We start from the raw sequence: 23,784 nt of genomic DNA, 5'->3' as shown, positions 1-23,784 counted from the left end.
TTTGGGGTTAGGAGAAAAATATTGAAGCAAAAATGGAAGGTAATGGGAAAGGGTGAGCTATTTCTCAAGGGCAAATCGAAAGGAAATAAGCCTCGCAATGTCCAGTCGCATGGGCGTGTCTCAAAGGGCACTGAACTTCCACATGGATGGTCAAAATTCAGTATATTTTATCAGCTGCCATATTGGAGAAGTTTAAAAATACGTCACAACTTGGATGTCATGCACATCGAGAAGAATATAGTGAGAATCTCTTGAACACTTTGTTGCAGGACAGGAAAAAATCGAAATATGACTTAAGGGCACGTCAAGACCTAGCAGAATTGAACATTCATCCGGAACTGCAATCTATAGATAAGGGCGACGAAAAGTTTGAACTTCTATCCTCCCGTATCACACTGTCAAAGGATGAGGTCCATAATATGTGTTTATTTCTAAAGTTCGTGAAGACACCGGATGGTTATGCTTCAAACATTTCAGCAAATGTGCATATTGAGGATAGAAAGATTTTAGGACTCAAGACACATGACCATCATATTCTATTACATCAACTTCTCCCAGTTGCGTTGTGACATGCTGAGAAGGAACTCACGATGGTGGTAATAGAATTATGCGGTTTCTTCAAGCAACTGTGCTCTAAAGTGATTGATGTCAGGGAGTTTGAAGAATTAGAGGGATGTGTTGCCAATACACTATGTAAAATGGAAATACTATTTCCACCCTCATTCTTCACGGTCATGGTGCATCTCATAATACATTTAGCATACGAAGCCCGCATCGCAGGACCAGTTCAATATCGTTGGATGTACCCCGTAGAGAGGTATTTATTATTATAATATTCATTTAATATTTGTCAAATTACGTTTCTCAGTTCTATTTTGTCACAAATCATGAAACTATATGCTTGTAGGTATTTAGGTTTTATGAAACAACAGATGTATAATCGTGCACGTCCTGAAGGGTTGATCACAGAGAACTACATAAGTAATGAGAGTTTGAATTTTATCTCTCGTTACTTGTGGGGTGTGGAGACAAGGCTAAACCGTCCCTAACGAATAATTAATGGTACATTCTACAATGATCGTGAGGAGAACACTAGATTCCCCAGAATGGAGCTAGATCAAGCCCACACATATATCCTGAGCAATGATACTATATTTAACATATACACGGTGTAAGTATTTAACTGTTTGAATCAGATTATATCACCTCATAATAATTATCTCTATTTAACGGTTATAAATGCTTCTTGTCTAGGCTTCACATTCGATATGTCCAGACTACTCTTAAATGCAGAATAAAAAATAAGAAAGTTATGGACACACACTCTAGACAATTCCCTGCATGGCTGAAGGGTGAAGTAAGATCTTTTTATATTTCTGATTCGTATATCAAATATATGTGCCTACCATCAGATATGTAAACTATTTGCTTCTTTTCTTAAAGGTTGACAAACAGATTACGAATGGGGTTAACTTGTCTGAGAAAGTTAGCTTATATGCCAGAGGTCCTTCTAATGTGGTTAAGCATTATGGAGGCTACTGTGTCAACGGCTTTAGCTTTAACACCGTCGGTCTCGAAGAGAGACGACAAACACAAAACAACGGTGTGTTCTGCTCCTTCTCACAACTGTCATATACTAGTTTAAAAGATCTAAATCCGATACAAGGGGAAATCTATTGCTATGGTCAGGTAGAAGATATCGTGGATATTTTCTATGGGAGGAATAAGGAAGTCAGTCATGTGATGTTTAAGGTTCGTTGGTGTGAGCAGAAAAAGACGAAGAATGACTATGATTACACACTTGTTAATCTTAACAAGGAAATATATCAGACTGAAAATTACATGTTAGCTGCTCATGCCAAATAGTGCTTTTATGTCAAAGATATAATGAAAAATGACAAATGAGCTATCCTTAAGAATCCGCCTGGTGCCTACACTCATGAAGCCGTGTCTGATGAAGATCACGATGAGGAGGTTATCTTGGCCGACGAAACAGTTGCTGAGTTTTCATTGACACAAAATAATAATCTGGCCGATGAAATTTCACTAGCACGCCCTGATGTACCTGCGATTATATGTGAGCCAAGGTGTAAAGGTAAAAAACCAGTCTGCAGTGGAGTCGATAAAACTATAAGAATAGTCCTTTCGTTGGCATGCACACAGTCACAGGCTATCAACACACGATCTCAGAGTAGAGCCTCAACATCATCATAATAATGTAATACTAGGTTATGAATTTAAAAGAACATTCATTGCATTATATTATTGCCTTTATATTATCTGTTTGACTGGTTAACCTTTATCACGGTGTGTCATGTATTATATTATTGCCTTTATATTGTCTGTTTGACTGGTTATCATGTATCACGGTGTGTCATATATTATATTATTGCCTTTATATTATCTGTTTGACTGGACATCATGTACATGTGATTCTGTTGCCATGTGCTATTTTATTAATTATTTGTATTATATGCTTTTGTTGGATATTCATTATGTTTTCAAAGTATAGATGACAAAAGGATTACGTAAGAAAGCGCTTGAGACTTTTTGGTAGACATTCTAGAGACGACGCACACGCCTCTATGTCAGATATTTTTATTTATTTGTTATATATGTACATTTCTATAAACTATTAATGTGAGCCTAACATTTTTTTAACATTTACTATACATGACGCAGAGATGCTACACATGACTCGCAGCCACAGGACACATCACGCGGAGATGCTCCATATGACGTGGAGACACATGCTGATCCTACACAGCATGCAGAGATATCGCCACCACATCTTACAGATGTATTGGAGGAGAGGAGATTTGAGCCATATAGCGTAGCTGTAGAAGCTGCGGCACTACCGCCAGATTCTATTACGGGTAAGCGAGTCCACGGTCCGACCAAGGTGAAGAGAGATTGGGATTCTTATCATGCTTTGCGCCCTATCGCGTAGCATAGGTACGAACAAGCAAGGCGTAGATGCCTCGAACTGAAAGGTATGAATAGATTTTTATAGTTTATCGGTTATTATTTTAAATTTTAATAGCAAAATAGGATTGATTCATTATTTCACAGGTACCGGGTGACCTCCTAGGCGTGGCCGTAATGCTACCAAGGAACAGAACCTCATCCCTAGTATTCATCAGAGGGCCGTGATCCGATGGGAAAATGGAGTGTCTATCAAGGCCTTTGTCAATGCTTTCAACAATTTCCTCGTCGCGATAGCCAGGAGACATGATTTCTTTAATATTTTTTTGATGTGGAAGTCGCAGCAAATTGATGCGCTAGCGGCGTGTTGGAGATATATATGTGTGAGTCGTTTATTTTAATTTTCATCATTATTAGTTATTAGTTTATTATTATGTTTAATTCATTGATTTGTATCTATTTTTTCTTTATATGCTGAAGCGATTTTTCTTTCTTGACGATAATATTTGTGCCTGGACTTATTGCTTCACGCAAATCAATTTATCATTCAAGAGATGTCTTTCTTGACGATAATATTTGTGCCTGGACTTATTGCTTCACGCAAATCAATTTATCATTCAAGAGATGACAGTTTGAGGTGAAGAAAAGATATTTTGTTCAAATAACAGAAAATTGGGAGCGATTCTAGCATCTTGACGAGCGTGTGGATGAAGTAGATTTTTTTTGTACTTTACGATTACTGGGACATGGCTGAAATTTAGGTATTATTAAAGTATATATTTTTAATTGAGAGTTTTAATTTCTATATTGTTTTGATTTGACATTATTTTGCAGGCTCAAGCTGAAATAGCAATGAGGAACCGCAACGCACCCCGTAGTTACGAGCATCACAGGGGCTCCAGGTCCTTCAGCTAGCATTATTATCAATTGGAGCCTGAGGTATATAATATATTAGCTTTTAAGTTGTCAAGTTGAGTATAATTTATGTGTTATGGGTTAATGATATATTTGAATAAAATATGGAAGAGAAGATCTCGGACATTTTACAGATCGTATTCTGACTTCCTGGAGCCCGAATTACGCCGATGATGAGAAGAAAGTAAAGAATAAGGATCTGACTGTAAGTAGCAGTTCATTTATATATTCAATTTCATAACAATGTATCATTAGTAAGTCGACTTTCCTGGGTTGTTTTGATATATCGCAGGAGAAATTATATGCCAAGGTACAGGAGCAAATGACTCAGTCTTAGGTCGGTTTTAACACTCCTGCCCGGCTAAGTAGAGAGGAGGAGGACTCCATCATCGAGATGGTCATTAGACCCAGTAAGAAGAACAGATACCGATGGAGAGGATCCGAGCAAAGGCCGCACGAGTCTAGTAGCACCTACGAGTCTGCAGCACCACCAGGAACACCAGGAAGTAGTTCATATCAAGACTTGATGGAGCAGCGATTGAAAGTGATTGAAGATTGACAGTCGCAACAAACAACATATCAGCGGATTGCGGAGGAAGAACGGAGGCGCTGGGAGAAGAGAGAATTAGAGTTCACACAATTCATGTCGACTCTGCCTCAGGAGGCTCAGGAGGTATATAGGAGACGGTTTATGTCGGATCAGGTAATATATATACTTTGCTTTTTTTAATTAAATGGATTAAATATATAATTCTTACTTAGTTATGAATTTTCTTCGTGACTAAATGATATCATACACACCGATACACACTGATACAAACTGTTACACACAAACCCTAACTCTAACCTTAACACAAAGCCCAAAATATATACTTATAATGTTTTTATGTGATGGTGGTTGTCACGCCCCGCTTCCCAAAATACCAGGGAATCAGGACGCGAGCAAGCCCGCGACGTATTAAACTGAGAAGAGATAAGTGCTAGACCCCGTCTTCTCAATCTAATACGCTAAGCGTCAAGAAATACAAACGAAGGCACAGGTCCCCGATCACAGTAATGAGAATATAATGAACAACTCAGAACCAAAAGATACATATCATAACTGAAATGATCATCCAGACATAATATTCGGGCCAAACATGCCCTTATACAAACTATCTGAATGAAATACTGAAGAATATAAAATACAATGATCAGGCGGAAAAGGAAAGGCTACGAAAATAAACTGAAAGGAATAACTGAACTTCAACTCTTCTTCTGCTTCGTCTACAAGACACTCCTGCTGAGAATACTCGGCTCTGGCGCATCTCCAAGCTGAACCTGTTCTTCTTCTAAGTCTGACGTACACCAGAGAAAACAGGTGTACGTCAGGGTGCATGGCACACGGCAAGATCCCAAAAGGGAGAATAGAACGGTCGTGCGACCAATGCAATAATGGTAATAACAATAATAGTAATAATCTAAATGAAATCCACCACTAGAATATAATAATCAGAAGAATCCAAAACCAATCGGGTAACGAGGTTATGTAGCTAATGATCAGACTAATCATCCAAGTAACGAGATCATACTACTAGCCATTGTATAACAGGTCACTGGTCACATCTCACACAGAGCCAACGCTCATATCACCGGATAACTGACTGTTCACAAATCCCCTACGTACCTCAGACCCGCCCCAGTGCGAAACGATTCACTGGTGCGTGCCTGGAAATAATCAATAATCACAATACCACTGCTCCTCAGATCCACCCCAGTGCGAAACGATTCACTGGTGCGAGCCTGGAAATAATCAACAATCACAATATCACATCACCTCAGACCCACCCCAGTGCGAAACGATTCACTGGTGCGAGCCTGGAAATAAACAATACACATCCGATCACTGCTCCTCAGACCCACCCCAGTGCGAAACGATTCACTGGTGCGAGCCTGGAAATAAACAACAACATATCCGATAGCATGAACCCAGACCTTCCCATCCTAAGTCCAAGTTAACAACTCATATCTCACGGGTCACTACAGTCAAGCCATACTCGCGATTCTCAACTATAACAGGGTATAATGCAATGAATACTATGTAACAGTGTCATGAATCATGAACAGGAAACGTGAACAACTACTAATAACAGTGCATGATGTAACTACAACTATCAGCATAAAATCTCCCAATTTCCAATCGTCATGATCATAAATTTATTAATTCCAAAAATAATCTTTTCCAAAAAAATAGATTCCTTTTAAAAGTAACCCCTTTTCCAAAAATTTCCATTATAATTATTTAACATTATAATTATTCAAAACTAGCCCATTTTCCAAAATAAATTCTTTCAACTCATTTATTATTATAATAATTCAAATTAAACCATTTTTCCAAAATAAACTCTTTTAAAAATTATTTCTCATAATAATAATTCTAATTAATCTAGAAAAAATTATTAATTTATCATTTGAAATCATTTAATGTCATCATCAACAGTCCCACGCAGATAATCGCAATATATAAGTTATAACTAATCATATTACAACACAAATAATTCGCAACAGATCCAGAAATTGAATTGACGAGTCAAAGGGAGCGGGATCTTGCCTCGGGTACGTCGTCAACTGCAACGGGGGTCGTCGGGGTGGATACACGGGTCACAACAGGTTCAACGGCTCGTCGGAAAGTCAATCGGTTAGAATACAAAAGAGAGGTATTAGTAGCGATTAGCGATATTCGAATGAATATAACGATGTGTAGATAAGGAGCCCAAGTAAAAGGAATATACTGTGTGATAGACAACACGAAGGGCTACGCACCGGTGAAGACGGTGGCGGAGACGGAGATCGGAAGTGGCCGGAAAACGCGTGCGAAGTTGGCACAGTGCTGCTGTTTTCAGCGAACTGCTTGCCGTCGATCGATGTTTCGGATGATACCGAGAGAGATAGAGAGTGAGTTAGAGTGTGATACAAATTGGAGATGATAGGCAATATGTAGGTCTACTCACCGGAGAAGAAATCGACGAAAACGGAGGTCGGAGGTGATCGGAAAGTGCGTATGAAGTCGACACAAAACTGCAGAAATCTGCAGTGCAGTTTTTCGCCGTTCGTCGCTGTTCAGGCTCGTTTCTCGCTGCTCGGAGCTTCTCCTTGCTGTTCGGGCTTGCCGGAGGTGGGAGGAGGTTGCTGGGGGTTGTCGGGATGTCTCGGTGGGCTCCGACGGGGTTCGTCGGCGGGCTAAAAGGTGGGGACGGCGGTTGATGGTGATGGCGGATGGTGGAGGAGATGGGGCTGGTGATGTTGGATGGTGGTGGAGGTGCTGGTGGTGATGGAGATCAGGGAGGAGGAGGTGGTGCTGGTGGTGGAGGCTGAGGTGGTCGGACCAGCGAGCGGCGGCACGGCTTGGTCGGGGGATGATCTTGAGGTGGATAAGCTGGTGATGGAAGAGGGAAGAGGAGATGGCGTTGATGGAGTTGGTGATGGTGATGATGAAGGTTTGTTGGGTTCTTGTAGAGGAGAAAGACAGAGAATGAGAGTGAGGAAATGTAAGGGATGAAGAGAGAGGAAGTGAGCTGGTGTGTGTCTTCGTGGGGAGGGAGAGAAATATAAAGAGGAGGGGGGACGTGAGTGAGAGTGAGAAAGAGAGTGTGTGAGAGTAACAGAGAGAGGTTGAGATGAAGAGAGAGAAAGAGCTGGGAGATAGAGAGAGAGAGATGATTGGAGAGAGAGGGAGGGAGACAGGAGAGAGAGCCATGGGTTGGTGGAAGAACTCTGCGTCTATCTCGTGGGTGGGAGTTTTGTCAAAAGAAGTGAGCGAGTGAGTTTGACGGAATTTGCGCAGTCAAAAATAGAGGGAGGAAGAGAAAAAGAGAGAGAGAACGTGAGAGAGAGATTAAGAAATGGTTTAGTTAATTAATGAGAGAATTACGGAGAAATACAAGGAGAATAACCAGGATAAAATCAGTGTAAAATAATAATAATAATAACAACAACAATAAGAGTAAAAATTCAAATATTAATTAATTTAAAAAGTTTTATCGTAACAATTTAATTTATAATAAGCAAAACTATATAAAACCGGAATTTTAAATCATAGAAAATTCTAGAAGGCCGAGAAAATACAAATACTCTTTAAAAAAATAATTGAATATTTTAAAATACTAGAAAATTTATTTTAACTAGTATCAAAATTTCATGGTCTCCTTACAGTGGTGTTGATGGTGCGTGCCTGCGTAGTGGTGGTTGTATTGGTTGGTGGGTTAGTTGGTTGGTTATGGTGTTGTGTTGTAGTGGTCGTTATGTGATTAGTTTGTGGGGGGTTTGGATTTTGTTGTGGTGGTGGTTGAGGGGGAGGGGTGGGGGGAGGGGGAGTGTGGTTGGTTGGTGGGGGGGGTTGTGGGATTTGTGTTGTTGTTGTTGTTGTTGTGTTGTGTTGTGTTGTGGTATGGTGTTGTGTTATGTTATGTTGTGTTGTGTAGTGTTGTGTAGTGTTGTTAGTGTTGTGTGTTGTTGTGTTATGGTTTTGTGTTGTTGTGTTGTGGTTTTGTGTTGTTGTGTTATTGTGTTGTGGTGTTGTGTTGTATTGTGTTGTGTTGTTGTGTTGTGGTGTTGGATGAATTACATTTATATTTGCACTCTTATTAACGGTTACACACCCTTGTTAACATTTGATTTATATTTGCAGGCCGAGACTTCTTCACAAGGTGCAGCCGGGGGTAGTCATAATACAGCTGGTGTTGAGGATGATGATGATGGTCAGGAGGATTGATTGCAATTAATTTAACTTTGAAAATAATTTCTTGTGTTGTATAAACAATATTTATTATGTACCTGACGAGACACTTTTATTTGTTTTTATTAAAATAAATGTGTGATATATGCATGGGATTGAGTATTATACTGCTGATTGAACAGGGTTTTTAAAATTATTATTGATATTATACAATTTTTTTTCAATTTTCAAAATAGTTTTTAAAAAAATAGTGGTTATTTTTAGTGATGGATTTTCCGTCACTAAAAACGTATTTAGCAACGAAAAACTGACACGGGAAAAAAAATTTAAACAATAAACATAATCTTTAGCGACAGAATTTCTGTCGCTAAAAACTGTATTAGCGACGGAAATTCCGTCGCTAATACTTTTTTATTTTTTTAAAAAAAAATATGGCGACGAACTTTTTTTGCTAATATCCCGTCGCTAAAAATTAGCGATGGAAATTTCGTCACTAAGACTCAATTAGAGACCCTGAATGTAGGGTCAGTTTTTTAGCTACGGAATTTTATTTTTTCCGTCGCTAAAACTTTTAGTGACGGAATTTAGACCTTTAGCGACGGTCTTGTTCGTCGCTAAAAGGTGTAAATCTAGTAGTGTATATAGATATAAGTAGGTAGTTAGATACGTAGATAGATAGATATAAATAAATATAGGTATAGATAGCTATAGATATAAACAATTTGAATGATAACAAGTAGCAAGAACGATGAATAATAGAATATTAAATTATTTGGTCACATTTCACTTTTGATTAATTTATTTAAAGAATATGAAGGAAGATGAAGATTGACATGATATCCTCCGCTCTCCATTCAATTCCAGTATATAACTGATTTTCAAATAAGGGGAAAAAATGGATTTAATATTTTCCAACAAAATTTCATTTACTTCTTGGTTGCTTACTTTCCATTGGGCCTGTTTTGTAAGTTAGAAGTGAATATAGAAGCATGAAAATCACTTTTTAAGTGTAAAATTATATATTTGTATCTGCATAAAGAGTTAAAACATGAAAGGATATGACCCATCACTGGTGATTTGGACAATTAAGGGTCCGTTTGGACGTAATTTTTGGAGGGTGAAAGCCTGCAAAAGTTCTGAAAAAGTCAGAACTTTTACAGGCTTTCTTGCAAAATCGTCCCAAATTGGGGCGATTTTGCAAGAAAGCCTGCCAAAGTTTTGACTTTTTCAGAACCTTGACAGGCTTTTCCCCTCCAAATAATGCAAACAAATGGACCCTAAGAGGTTTCAATTTGGCTATCATATTTTTGAGTTTGATTACGGGCAGAGTTATAAAAAAAAACATACATGATGATCAAAATATTTACTTGGCATAGAATAAAAAATATAAATCAATGTGATATTGCACATGCAACAAGTATATGATAAATCAAAAATATCTCCAGAGTGAATAAAATGAATGAACCCTAGCTACGCCATTGCATAACGATTATTCTCGAACTGTTATCATTCCTCTATCTTTACACTCCACAGGGGTTAGAGGCTTAGGGGCTGTTTGGTTGCACACTTTTTAAAAAAACTTTTTCTCAAAATATCTGACAATGGTAATTTTGTAATTAAAAATTTTCCATAGATTTCTATAAATTGTGTTTGGTTCAACAAAAAGTTTATAGAAATATTTTCTATAAAATATCAAAAACTATCAAATTTTACAAAAAACAATTTCCTCTCAAAATGAGAGGAAATCAACAGGAAATCTGACACATTCCTTATTTAATCAACAAAACTCGTCCCATACCCATTTTCTATAAAGTTATGAGCCATTTTCTTGTTTTGAACCAAACAAGCAAAATAAAAAAAAAGAAAATTGGTACTTTTTAACTTCTCAAAACTTTTCTTATAATTTTTTTAAGAAATACAAGGAAATCATATTTTGCGTGGAAAACACTTCCTATAATTTCTAGAAATTGAACCAAACACCCCCTTAGAGCTAGTCTTCTTTAACAATTAAAATCAACTTTTTCGTGTTCTTAATGCTATGTCAATTTTCATACCATTTATAAATCTCGAAGATTGCTCTAACTGTATATATTCTCGATACTACATTTGAGTCCCATTAAACCAAAATATTTTATAAATATATCATAAATTCACAAAAATTCATAAATCCTTCCATAATATAATTTATATAGAAAAAGTATTTTCATAATTAAAAGCATAGAATATGATATAATTTATGAGAATGTCCAATAGCAAAAGCTTAACGTCAATCCATGCCCAATTGGTCATGAAAATGATCGTTAAAATATCTAAATAATATCATATGTTCGGGACCATTAATCCAAAAAAAAAATCCTTATATTTTCTTCATTTAATAACACTTTACAAAAGAAATTTGTGAAAAATCAAATCCAGTTGTCCATTTTATTTTCTAGGCTTAGTCCATTCATATAAAATATCAAAAAAAAAAAAAAAAGGAAAAGAAAAAGAAAATACTCCTAAACACCTAAGCGTCGCCCTTATACTTAAAGTCAATATTTCAATTGTTTTCACATAGTAGATTAGATAGCATGAGTTACACATACATCCCTACAATATAACAGCATGAATAGCTCATCAAAAGGTTTGAGTTTTCCTCAATGAAATGTACCCAAATTCCCACCAAAAGAAGCTTATCTATGTGGATATATTAGTAATAAACAGAAATGACAATAAATGAGCTACCAAGAGATAAATGTTTGTTTAGGCACGTCATGGACATAACATTTAGTAAAAGGTGGTCAAGAAATATGCGTGTTGAGAACCATTATGTATCATTATTTGAATCACCCAACTTTCCATATAAAAATATTTTATATACAAAAGTCAGAGAGTGATTCTAAACTAGAAAAGATGAAAATTGTGCCCTTAGCTGTTTGGTTGTATGTTTTTACCATGTAAAAGGATGTAAAATGTAAAAAAGTGGGTCCCAATGTCAGTTTTCATCACTTTCAATTGTTTGTTTGTAGTTGTGAAAATAGTGTAAAGTGATTTCATATGCTAATGTGGCTTGTAAAGTGATTTCATAAAAAAAAGTCATGATTTTAGGAGAAAGCTAACATTGAAGTTAGGAAAAAATAATAAAAAATAATTCCAACCAATATGATCATTTGAGTAGGGACCACTTTTTACACTTTCCAAACAAACAATTAAAGTTTTATTTTGCAAACCAAACAAGTGTTTTATGATTCCAATGGAATAAAAAACAAACAAAGAAAAGTATAAAAGTGAAATTGATGAGGTGGACAACAACTTTCCAAGTTATGTCATAAAAACACAACTTTACCAACAACAACCAAACAGCCCCTTAATGTAGAATGTTGTAACCAAGAACAGAACTGAATTCGAGGCCTCAAAAAGCTGTGACCGGAACCAGAGAAGGCCTCTCTCCCTCTCGGGCCTCGGCCCATTAGTCATCCCTACCTGTGTTTTGACCGAGGTCCGAATCAGACGCCTGTGGAACGAGACCATTCGTTGTGGGGGTCGAGGCAGCGTGTCGCGAACCGGCGAACTGTGAAAAAGAAAAAGCGAGCCCGTGAGAGCTGACAGCCAAGCGTTTTTCAAATAGTACTAAAAGTGTCCCGCTCTCATCCGCCAAATTCCCCGAAATTATACGTCAAAACATTTTGGATTTTGTAAGAGCATCTCCAACCTAAAAATTTAAAATAGTGTAGTTTTTACATTAAAATTGATGTAGTTTTTACACCAAATCACTATTCCATTTTCAACCTATTACACTAAATTTTACACCAAAAAAAATATTCCTTTTATGATTCTTATCTTCTAAAAATTTTATCTATTTAGAACATTTAACAAATTATATATTATATAATTATATAATACATTACATATAACTAATTATAATAATATATTTTATGAATAAAATAAAAAATATAAAAATAATGCTTAATCAAGTTAAAATATTACTTTCATAAATTTATGTAATTTTTTTATCATAATACAACATAAATTTATTATTATGAAATATATTAATAAAATATTAATTTATGTTGTATTATCATTTATTAAAAAATAATATAAATTTATTATGAATTAGCACATAAATTTATTATTATAGAAAATAATAATACAACATAAATTATTGTGTAATAAAAGGGATATTTTATGAATTATGTGCTAAGTTATGTTGTATTATTATTTTTATCTAAATAATTAAAAAATTAAAAGGCTAAAAATAAAAAGCAAAAAAATTCTGTTGCGCCAAAGCTACAGTGCTGCGCCAAATCTAGCGCATCACTGTAGCGGTTATCAAAATAGCGAGAGATTTAGAGTTGAGTTGGAGGGATAAAATCGCGTCAAATTGGGTTTTCGCGTCAAATAGCCTCTCCGTTGGAGATGTTCTAATACCAGTCCATGCAACTTTGAAATTGATCATTAATTCCTTAAATCCGAAGGGGTCTTCCCATTTGGTCCTTCCCAAAGCCCCTCTATGTTACAAAACCATTAGCTTGAGGGTCCCTCGGTCATTCTGGGACCAAATCGCAAGCCCCTTAGAGTTTGTGGGGCTTATAAGCAATTTCAAAGATTTGATTAGTGCTTTTATCTAAATGAGCCCCATCTTATCATAAGTATAAACTATTATAAATAATATTTAAGTAATTAATAAGTACAAGGAACGAGAACTAAATGAAGTGTTCCTATTCATTTTTCTACGACGAATATGTTTTATAATTAGAGTTAAGTTTAAGAAATTTTATATTATCCTTTTTTTTCTTTCTATCTTTCAAAAAATTAAAAGTAAAGAGTTTGTTATAAGTTTGGGACTATAACTAAACTAATTCAATCTAACAACAGGATTGTTATTTAGTCTTGCCGTGCTAAATCGTTGTGTGGATTAATGGGAATATATTTCATTAAACTTAGCTTTATAACTTGGAATTTCGGGTACATCCTTTTTCTCAAGTTCATATCTCAATTGAAAGCTATTTAGAAACGCTTTCTTCTTTCGCAACGGTCATCTTCTCTCCCCACTCCATTTTTCATAAAAACGATACAGAAGAAAATATTTGATTTGTGGGGGAAGGGAATTAGTTGGTGGTAAAATATTAATCTATTATTTCTGTTTAGTCACTAAATCAATCACAGTTAAAAGAAAGGAATTAATATGGAATAACTTATATGGAGGACTAAAATGCATTTTTGATGATTTCAGTGATTAGTTTAAAAAAGGTTATATGTACCCCCCAACTCTTTAATATTTGTAAAATTGCCCCCTTAAATATTGGTATTTGTAAAAGTGCCCCTCAAAAGCAGCATATTGGATCCGTCTACTGCCCTAACTTAAGAATGTTGCTCTTTTTAAGCAAGGCAATGTCCAAATTCCCAATAATTTTGAATACATTTGCAACAATTTCCTGTCTAAAATCTAAAATTTTGGTAACTGAAATGGGTGGGGAAAAAAAAATCAAAATGTGAGAGAATTAGGCAGCAAGCCGCAAAATACCAAGATTTGAAACGTAATTGTGGGAATATGGAGGTTTGAGGGTTATTTATGCAAAAGCCCTTTACTAAAATTAAAGATTTAAGTTACCAATCTCTAAAAAGCCCAAAAAAGTTTCCGCACCCTCCTTTTTCCCTCTGAAAAAAAATAACGACAGCAAAGTGAGAGCACATATGCTCACTTTCTCGTTCTTTTCTTATTCAGCGTCCTCGGTAAAAAGTAAACCCCTTTATTCTCCCCACAACTTCAATATTTAATTCCTCAGCGATCTCGGGCGGGGGTCACGGCCACCTGCCCTCTTGTTTGAAATTTGAAAAGGGGGCAAAAAAATAAAAACTTCAGCTGTCCTTTTCCAGTTCGATTCCTTAATCCTCTCTCCATTTTCTAGGGTTTTGCGAAGGATGTGCGAGCCTCCGATCCTCAGACGAACGGTCAATCTGTAGGTTTCTCGCTGAATCTTTTTTGCTTGGTCTTAGTTCTAATCACAAAGCCTTTTTTTTCTTTCTTTTTGGGATTTTGTGCAGAATGTCGATGAGTTCTGGGCGGAATCGGGGTGCGAGAGATTTTGATTCTGTAAGCGTTTGATTCAATGGCATGAGTCTCTTTGATGAATTTTGATGTTTGTTTTTCTTTTTCGCGTAGGGTTTTGCATGTAGTTAAGAAGTAATGGGTGAAATCTGTTGTTTTGGGGATTTTTTGAATAGTTTGTGGGTTAAAGAGATGACTGCAGGTTTCGAACCTTTTGTTGGCAGTGAGAAAACATGAGCATATTCTTAGGAAGAAAGAACTACATGTTTGGAACCGGACTGTGTCATCAGACTCATCACTCATCTTACTATGATTTGTAGGGGGTGAAGGGAAGTTAAGGGAAACTAGGTGAGAGAAGGGAAGGGAAGGAAAGGGAGTTCCCTTCTCCTTGGTTACACCCCAATTGGGGGTAACAAATTTGGGCTTGTTTGGATTGAGGGGAATGAGGGTGAAGGGAAGTTAGGGGAACCATTCACCTCCATTCACCTTGTTTGGGAACACTTAGGAGGTGAAGTTAATTCACCCTAGTTCCCCTTGGTTCACCCCCTAATAGTATAAAAATTGTTACCCCCAAATTGGGGTGTAACCAAGGGGAAGGGAATTCCCTTCCCTTCCCTCCCCTTCCCTTCACTCTGTTTCTCTTAACTTCCCTTCACCCCCTACAAATCCAAACAGGAAGGGGAACTAGGGTGAATAACTTTACCTCCTAAATGTTCTCAAACAAGGTGAATGGAGGTGAATGGTTCCCCTAACTTCCCTTCCCCCTTATAACCCTCAATCCAAACAAGCCCTAAGTTTAGTGAATGGTTAACGCGATCGTTTTTAGGGGGTTGATGGCCTCAGTTCAGTCAGATTGCTTTCTTTCTTAAATACATGTAGAGGAAAAAATCACAGCCTTGATAATTGGTAAATGACCGAATTGGCATTGCGATTAGACCTATGCTCATGCCATTGGATGTTTAGCTAACAGCCTTGGATCATTGGTAACTCCGTGGATAGATCCTTCTTGACTACATTGCGATGACTGAGCTTCAGGTTAGATAACGTGCAATTAATATTTGTCCGTTGCGCTTTGTGTCCTGTAATGTTTTGATTGCATATGAGAAGAGTTAAGATATCTCTCTTAGCCAAGTAGGTATGAGGAACAAATAAGATCAATCATCCACTTGCTGCTTCAAAGAGAATACTGACAATTGATGGCCTTATCTTTGTTAGTTCATTATTCTATTGGGACAAACCCAGGCCAAATAGAGCATGGTCGCAGCAATAGTAGAGCAAAAGTAGAGATAAAAAATTAGACACACAGATTTACGTGGTTTGGCACTTGATTGCCTACGTCCACAGGCAATGATAGAAGAATTTACTATGAGGAGAAAACTCTGGAGTTACAATCTCTCTTTACCAGGAGATACTCTCTCTATTCTTTCACTCTCACTCTTCTATATGAGGAGTTGTTTCTGGGATGAGTTTTTCCTTAAAAATTTGGAACATATTTATAGTTTTTGAAAAAACACTATGCATAATAAAATAATAATATTTTACTATACAAATAATAATGATGGTAGGACCCACGCGTTATTTTGTCAACAATTTCAGCTGAGTGGGTTTTGAGGTGCCTGGCTTGTTAGGCACCTACTGCTGACAATCTCCTACTTGAAGATTTGATTGAGTATCAATCATATCTTCACATAATTTTTTCTATCTTGTCATCTTAATGTTGCTTAAGTCTACGTTAGACCACAAGAGGATCGACACTAAATAAATTTATCAGTACTGACTGTTTTTTGTCAAAAAATCTGCTAGGTTATCTTCGGTGTGAATTTTCTGCATATCCACTGTTCCTTCTTCCACTTTCTCACGAACGAAGTGGTACTGAACTCGAATGTGTTTGGTCTTTGAATGAAAGGCTGGATTTTTTGTCAAATGCAAAGCACTCTGACTGTCACATAATAAAGATATCTTCTTTTGTTCATAGCCGAGTTCCTCTAGCACCATCTTCAACCACATCGCTCCTTTACTAGCTTGTGTAGCTGCTACATATTCTATTTCTGTTGTTGAAATAGCTACAACTGACTGTAGTTTTGAAACCTAGCTTACAGCTTCGCCAGCAAGTGCAAATACATAGCGTGTGATGGATTTGATATTATCACGATCACCTACATATCTACTGACAATAAAATCAGATCCCCCATAACATAATACAACATTTGAGGTTCCTTGAATGTATCTTAGAACCCTTTTTACAACATTTCAATGCTCTTTACCGGGATTCGACATGTATCGACTAACCACTCCCACTGCTTATGCAATGTCTGGTCTTGTACAAATCATGACGAACATTAAGCTTCCCATTGCTGATGCATACGGTACTCGAGACATCTCCATCATCTCTTCTTTACTACTAGGACTCATACTGAAGGATAACTTGAAATTAATAGAAAGTGGGGTAGAAATTGACTTATAATCTTACATGTTAAAGCGCTATAAGATTTTTTTCAAATAGTTCTTCTGACAAAGCCAAATCTTTCTATTAACTCTATCTCGATAAATTTACATCCCTAAAATCTTTTTTACAAATCCTAAATCCTTCATTTCAAATTCCCTAGCCAACTGAGCCTTTAATTCTTTGATACGATCTTTGTTAGGGCCTGCAACCAATATGTCGTCAACATACAATAATAAGGTAATAAGTTATTTTCACCAAACCTCTTGAAATATGCACAAGGGTCTGAATTAAGTCTGTTGTATCCAAGGCTCATGATGAATGAATCAAATCTCTTGTACCAACACCTCGGCGTCTTCTTTAGACCGTACAGAGATTTGTTCAATCTGCAAACACTGTTTTAAATATCGGCCGATAACCGATATTATCGGCCGAGTTATCGGATTTGGGAGCTCTCCGATAGGATAACTTGGATTTTTAATCGGTTATCGTTTTTGGCAAGTTATCGGGGAGTTATCGGCGTTATCGGTACTTATCGGCCGATAAGTAAGGTTTTTTTATCGGGATTATCGGCCGATAAGTAAGGCTATGCAATCGAATGGTTTCATCGTGCGGTCAAGATGCAAGTTTTGCTTTCTACAATTGGTTAGTGATTCTAAACATGATGATTTACATTTTGGTATGTTTATATTTCATTAAGCATGGTTAGATTATATTTTTTAGTTATTATATTATATATATACACCATCTAGTATATCACTCCGATAAATACTACTTATCCCCGATATATCCCCGATTTCCGCTATCCGATAAGAATTTTGGTCGTCCGATAAATTCCCGATAACCGATATTTAAAACCTTGTCTGCAAACCAAGTTGTCTCTTTCTTATTCTTCAAAACCTTTTGGTTGGAGCATGTAAATTTATTCTTCAAGATCTCTATAAAAAAATACTGTTTCACATCTAGCTGTTCTAGATGTAAGTCAAATATAACGCTCATAGCCATGACTATTCAGATTGTTGTAAGTCAAACTACAAGAGAATATTTTATTAAAATCAATACATTCTTTCTGAGCATATCCTTTTACCACCAATCTAGCACGATATCGCTCTATTTGATCATCGTCATTTTGCTTGATCTTGTAGACCCATTTGTTTGCAATGATCTTTTTTCCTTATGATAGCGACACAAGTTCCCAAGTCTTGTTCTTATGGAGAGCTTCAATTTCTTCCTGCATTGCTGCCATCCACAAAGATGCATCTGTGCCATTTATAGCTTCATGACTCTATAAAAAAATACTGTTTCACATCTAGCTGTTCTAGATGTAAGTCAAATATAACGCTCATAGCCATGACTATTCAGATTGTTGTAAGTCACTACAGGAGAAAATATTTTATTAAAATCAATACATTCTTTCTGAGCATATCCTTTTACCACCAATCTAGCACGATATCGCTCTATTTGATCATCGTCATTTTGCTTGATCTTGTAGACCCATTTGTTTGCAATGATCTTTTTTCCTTATGATAGCGACACAAGTTCCCAAGTCTTGTTCTTATGGAGAGCTTCAATTTCTTCCTGTATTGCTGCCATTCACAAAGATGCAGCTGTGATATTTATAGCTTCATGAAAAATTGATGGCTCTCTATCTTCTGTTAGAAGACAGTATGTAACATTACTCTCCGTAATATACTCCGAACGTCAAGTCGGTGGCCTTCTCTCACGAGTTGACCTTCGAGCTTCTGAAGCCTCGGACTCGACTGGTTCTTGTACATCATGCTCCAGTATTGCTTCAGAAAAATTCGGATTATCTTCTACCCGAACAGCTACAGTCTCTGAGTCCTTCCTCGAACTGTTTTTTTCTTCACTTTGTAGTTAATTCTCTACAAAGATAACATCTCTGGTGATGATCACCTTGCGGGCAGTGGGATCCCACAGGCGATACCCTTTACTCCATCAGCATACCCCAAGAATATGCATTTTTTAAATTTTGAATCCAACTTTGTAATTTCTTGGGCATTGTACGTTGTGTACACTGGACTTTCAAATATATGGAGGTTAGAATAATCAGCTGGCTTGCCAGTCCACATCTCCATCGGTGTTTTCAATTGTATTGCAGTTGATGGAGATCAATTTACCACATAACAGGCGATTTTTACTGCTTCCATCCAAAAAATTTTATCTAGATTTACAGTTGCCAACGTAGCTCTTGTTCTTTCCAACATAGTTCTGTTCATCCGCTCCGTCACTCCATTTTGTTGAGGAGTACAAGCAGTGCTGAATTATCTTTTAATGCCTTCTTGCTTACAAATGCTATGAATTCACCGTCTGTGTATTCTACTCCATTATCTGACCTCAAACACTTGATCTTCTTCGCAGATTCAAGCTCGACCCACTTTTTGTAGGTTTGAAAGACTAAGAACACATCCGCCTTCTTCTTGATAGGATACACCCAACATCTCCTGGAGTAGTTATCAATAAAAAACACAAAATACTTTGCTCCTCCCAATGATGTAACCGGTGCTTGTCATACATCAGAATGAACCAGTTCCAGAATAGTCTTGTTTCTAGAACTCGATGTGTTGAACTTTAGCCGATGCTACTTGTAACATAATGCTCGCAGAATGGAAGAATTATCGAATTAAGTCTAGAAAGCAGCTTTTGATCGGAGAGAATCTTCAAGCCTCGTTCTGATATGTGGCCTAGTTTGCGATGCCACATCATGGTTTGTTCTTCTCCACGGCTGGTTGATGCCACATATGAATCAGCTTCCTGCAGAGTTTCTTCCTTGAGCATGTATAAATTTACAGCTATCTTTTGGAACTCGGCTATGAACAAAAAAAGATATCTTTATTTTGTGACAGTCAGAGTGCTTTGTATTTGGCAAGAAATCCAGTCTTTCATTTAAAGACTAAACACATTTGAGTTCAGTACCACTTCGTTCGTGAGAAAGTGGAAGAAGGAACAATGAATATGCAGAAAATTCACACCGAAGATAACCTAGCAGATTTTTTAACAAAAACAGTCAGTACTGATAAATTTATTTGGTATCGATCTTCTTGTGGTCTGACGGAGACTTAAGTAATATGAAGATGGCAACATAGAAAAAATGGTGTGAAAATATGATTGATACTCAATCAAATCTTCAAATGTGAGATTGTCAGCAGCAGGTGCCTAACAAGCCAAGCACCTCAAAACCCATTCAGCTAAAATTGTTGACAAAATGGCGCGTGGGTTCCACCATTATTATTATTTACATAGTAAAATATTATTATTTTATTATGCATAGTATTTTTTTTAAAAACTATAAATAGGCTCTAAATCCTTAAAGAAAAACTCATCCCAGAAACAACTCCTCATATAGAAGAGTGAGAGAGAAAGAATAGAGAGAGTATCTCCTTGTAAAGAGAGATTGTAACTCCACAACAGCGGCTGCAACGTCGTCAAAAACTAGATAGTTCGTAAGGACGTTTGTCAGGTTGATGATAAGTTGATCATACGAGTCAGGTAGACTCTGAAGTAGAAGTTCTGCACGTTCATTCGCATCAACTGTATACCCCGACATTGTGAGTTCGGAGAACAGTGTGTTTAGGGTGTTGATGTGGTCGGTCATCGATGTAGATTCCGCAATCCTAAGAGTGTAAAGTCTCCTTTTTAAGAAGATTTTATTGTGCATGGATTTCGCCTCATATAGCTTTGTTAGAGTATCCCAGATCTCCTTTGATGTCTTCTTCTCCTCAATGCTTGACAGCACTCCCTCTGCTAATGCTAGATGGAGATTTATAATAGCATTTTCATCATCTCATTCTATTTTTTATCATCTTTGATGTCGTCCGACTTTGCACCGATGGCCGCTAGGCAATTATCTTTTCTCAAGATAGCATTTATCTTTAACTTCCACAAAGAGAAATTACTCCCGTCGAATTTCTCGATCTTGAACTTTGTTGCCGTTGATTCTACCACGAACAGTAACGTCTTACTATCTCACGTAAATAGTAACTGTATTTATAAATAGTAACCGTATCCGTAAATAGTATCATATATGTGAATAGTATCGTATTTATGAACAGTACCGTACTCGTGAACAGTACCCATCACCTTCAAAGGGTAAATGATAACCTAACTTATTTTCTATTGTGAAGGATCCACCTTTGGTGACAGCCACAGAGCATACGATAAGTAGATATATACAAGCACCCTAAGTTGGTTCTGATACCACTTGTTGGGACAAATCCGGGGCTAAATAGAGCAGGATCGCAGCAATAGTAGAGCAAAAGTAGAGATAACAAATTGGACACACAGCTTTACGTGGTTCGGCACTTGATTGCCTACGTGCACGGGTAAGGATAGAAGAATTTACTATAAGGAGAAAACTCTGGAGTTACAATATCTCTTTACAAGGAGATACTCTCTCTATTCTTTCTCTCTCACTCTCCTATATGAGGAGTTGTTTCTAGGATGAGTTTTTCCTTAAGGATTTGGAGCCTATTTATAGTTTTTGGAAAAACACTATGCATAATAAAATAATAATATTTTACTATACAAATAATAATGATGGTGGGACCCACACGTCATTTTGTCAACAATTTCAGCTGAGTGGGTTTTGAGGTGCTTGGCTTGTTAGGTACCTGACATATTCATACTTTGGCTCTTGATCAATGTTGAAAAAACAATTTTTACAAGACTGCCTATGGGATGATGTAAAATATGTGGTTGCTATACAAACAAGACATAAAATCATGTGCGTGCAGGTTAAACACACACACGTGCCCCTGCACGGAAAGTAAGCTATCACTTGCTTTTGATGCAGGTGTTATGATGACAAGAACATTTAACACTTCATGGGACATGATGTCTGGGAAAGATCTGATGTATCAATCAATAATTTTCCTGTCTATTGCAACTCTGGGAGACAACTATTTTGTCTGGTTGAGGGGAATGAGATGTTCGTATTTATTGACCTGTCATCTAAGATGGTTAAATCCCTCAGTCATTAAGTTAGTTGCTTATAAACGTTGTTTTACGTGCATGACTGTATTGGGCTTTTAAATCTAAGGGGGTGAATTATTGGGAAATATTGTTGTAGAAAAAAAACTCACAAATAAATCCTCACCAAAGAATTTGGTTACATTTCGGAACTCTAAACATGTCATCCATCTTATTGTGATGGTTAATTTTGATAGAGCGAATGATGTAAGCATTGGGAGGAGTAGGGCTTTGGTTAGTTGTTGTAGCCGTGGAGGTTACATCCATAAAGCATGTTACTATAACTGTGTAAAAACTCACTGCTACAAGGTTGGGAAATCAGGGTTGTGGTGTGACTCCGGCATATGTATTCCATCCATTTAAACGCCCATTGCTACATAATGGGGAGGACTCTTGCTCATGTCTTCCGAAGACGGACCTATACAGGTGTCCATGGCACAAATGGTTGGATAATAGTCATATGGTTGGCCACCTCAATTGTTGATCCATTATTTGCTTGTAATATCAGAAAAAGTGCCTCAAATCTCCTCCAATTCCCTCTTATCCAGTTTTGAACTCCGCTTTGTTTTTCCTTTGTTCTGGACATATTACATCAGTATAGTTCATTCCATCAGAAACAAATATGCATCAGTTTCCTGGTATAGAACATATTCTTCTTCATTTTTTAATTCATGCAAAGTGGATACTTTAAATTATAATCAAAAGCTTTTTCCATCTCCAAGTTTTTATTGATAGTGGATTAATTTGGTATATATTTGTGCCTGCTATTTACAATACTGTTCTCCCTTATCTCTAGCTTGCACTGCACCCCTTGGCATAACTTAGTCATTTGTATATCTTTTTGGACATGCATTTTCTGAGTTGTGCATCCAGTTCTTAACATATATCAGGCAAAATGAACAGTCAGTATTAATTTTAATACTTTATTCCTATCTATGTAATAAACATACACTTGTACTCTACTGGATTAGGTGAGTGGTCCTGTGGGAATTGTTCGGAAGCAAATCACACAATATGGAAACTTCAAGAATTCTTGCAGATTGCAGCTTGAGCAGGATGTAAGTTGATCTGTTTGTTTAAGGGTCACCAAATGTCTTACTACAGAACGGGATAACTTTTTCTCATGCCACTATATTAAATTGAAGCAGTAGAAGTTTTGTATTGAAGTAACTAATATCATCTTTATTAAAATCTCTGCTGTTTACTGTCACATATCTATAGTCGTATTGAGATGGCAGATAACAAAAGTTGGCTTCTTTGTCGCTGGTATTTCTTATTATTGTCTTTTGTGATTTAAATCTTCTTCCTGACAAGTGGCATGGAGTGTCATACTTCGTGTAACACATGTTTCACTTTGCACAACAGATTCTGTTTGGAATGTGGGATCATTATTGTGATTGTGGATTTTGATGCATATAATTTTTGGGTAAATTACGATTAAAGTCAAAGTTAATGCATGTTTCAGAGTAGAATTTGCCTTTCATAGTGCTGCATTTTAGATGTGTTAATTCTTTTATGTCTTTCTCAAACATTCACGCAAGGGCATTTTTTTGAATGTGGAATTCATATGATGTTATATTTTATCACAACTTAGCTGTTTACAGCAAGATAACCATTGAGAAGTAGCTTGATATAGAGGCTGTTTGTTCCGGAAATTTGCAATTACAAATGAAATTACAATTTGCAAGAGAACAGGTACAATCATTTACTTTGCTGTGCAGTTTTTGCGACTGCAGTAGTGAGTCACTTTGGACAATATGATTTGTATTTAAT

At 36.7% G+C, this 23,784-nt stretch overlaps 1 long non-coding RNA gene across 1 annotated transcript; it reads left to right on the top strand.

The window, feature by feature from the left end:
• LOC109849282 lies at positions 14,260-23,090 on the top strand. Its single transcript, XR_002249060.1, has 3 exons — positions 14,260-14,493; positions 14,579-14,627; positions 22,983-23,090. It is a non-coding gene; the product is annotated as an uncharacterized LOC109849282 (long non-coding RNA).

The sequence above is a fragment of the Asparagus officinalis genome, chromosome 7, assembly GCF_001876935.1.
Source record: "Asparagus officinalis chromosome 7, Aspof.V1, whole genome shotgun sequence".
NCBI classification, from domain to species: Eukaryota; Viridiplantae; Streptophyta; class Magnoliopsida; order Asparagales; family Asparagaceae; genus Asparagus; species Asparagus officinalis.
Note: the sequence above shows the minus strand (reverse complement) of the source record. Positions and strands in the feature narration are given on the sequence as shown.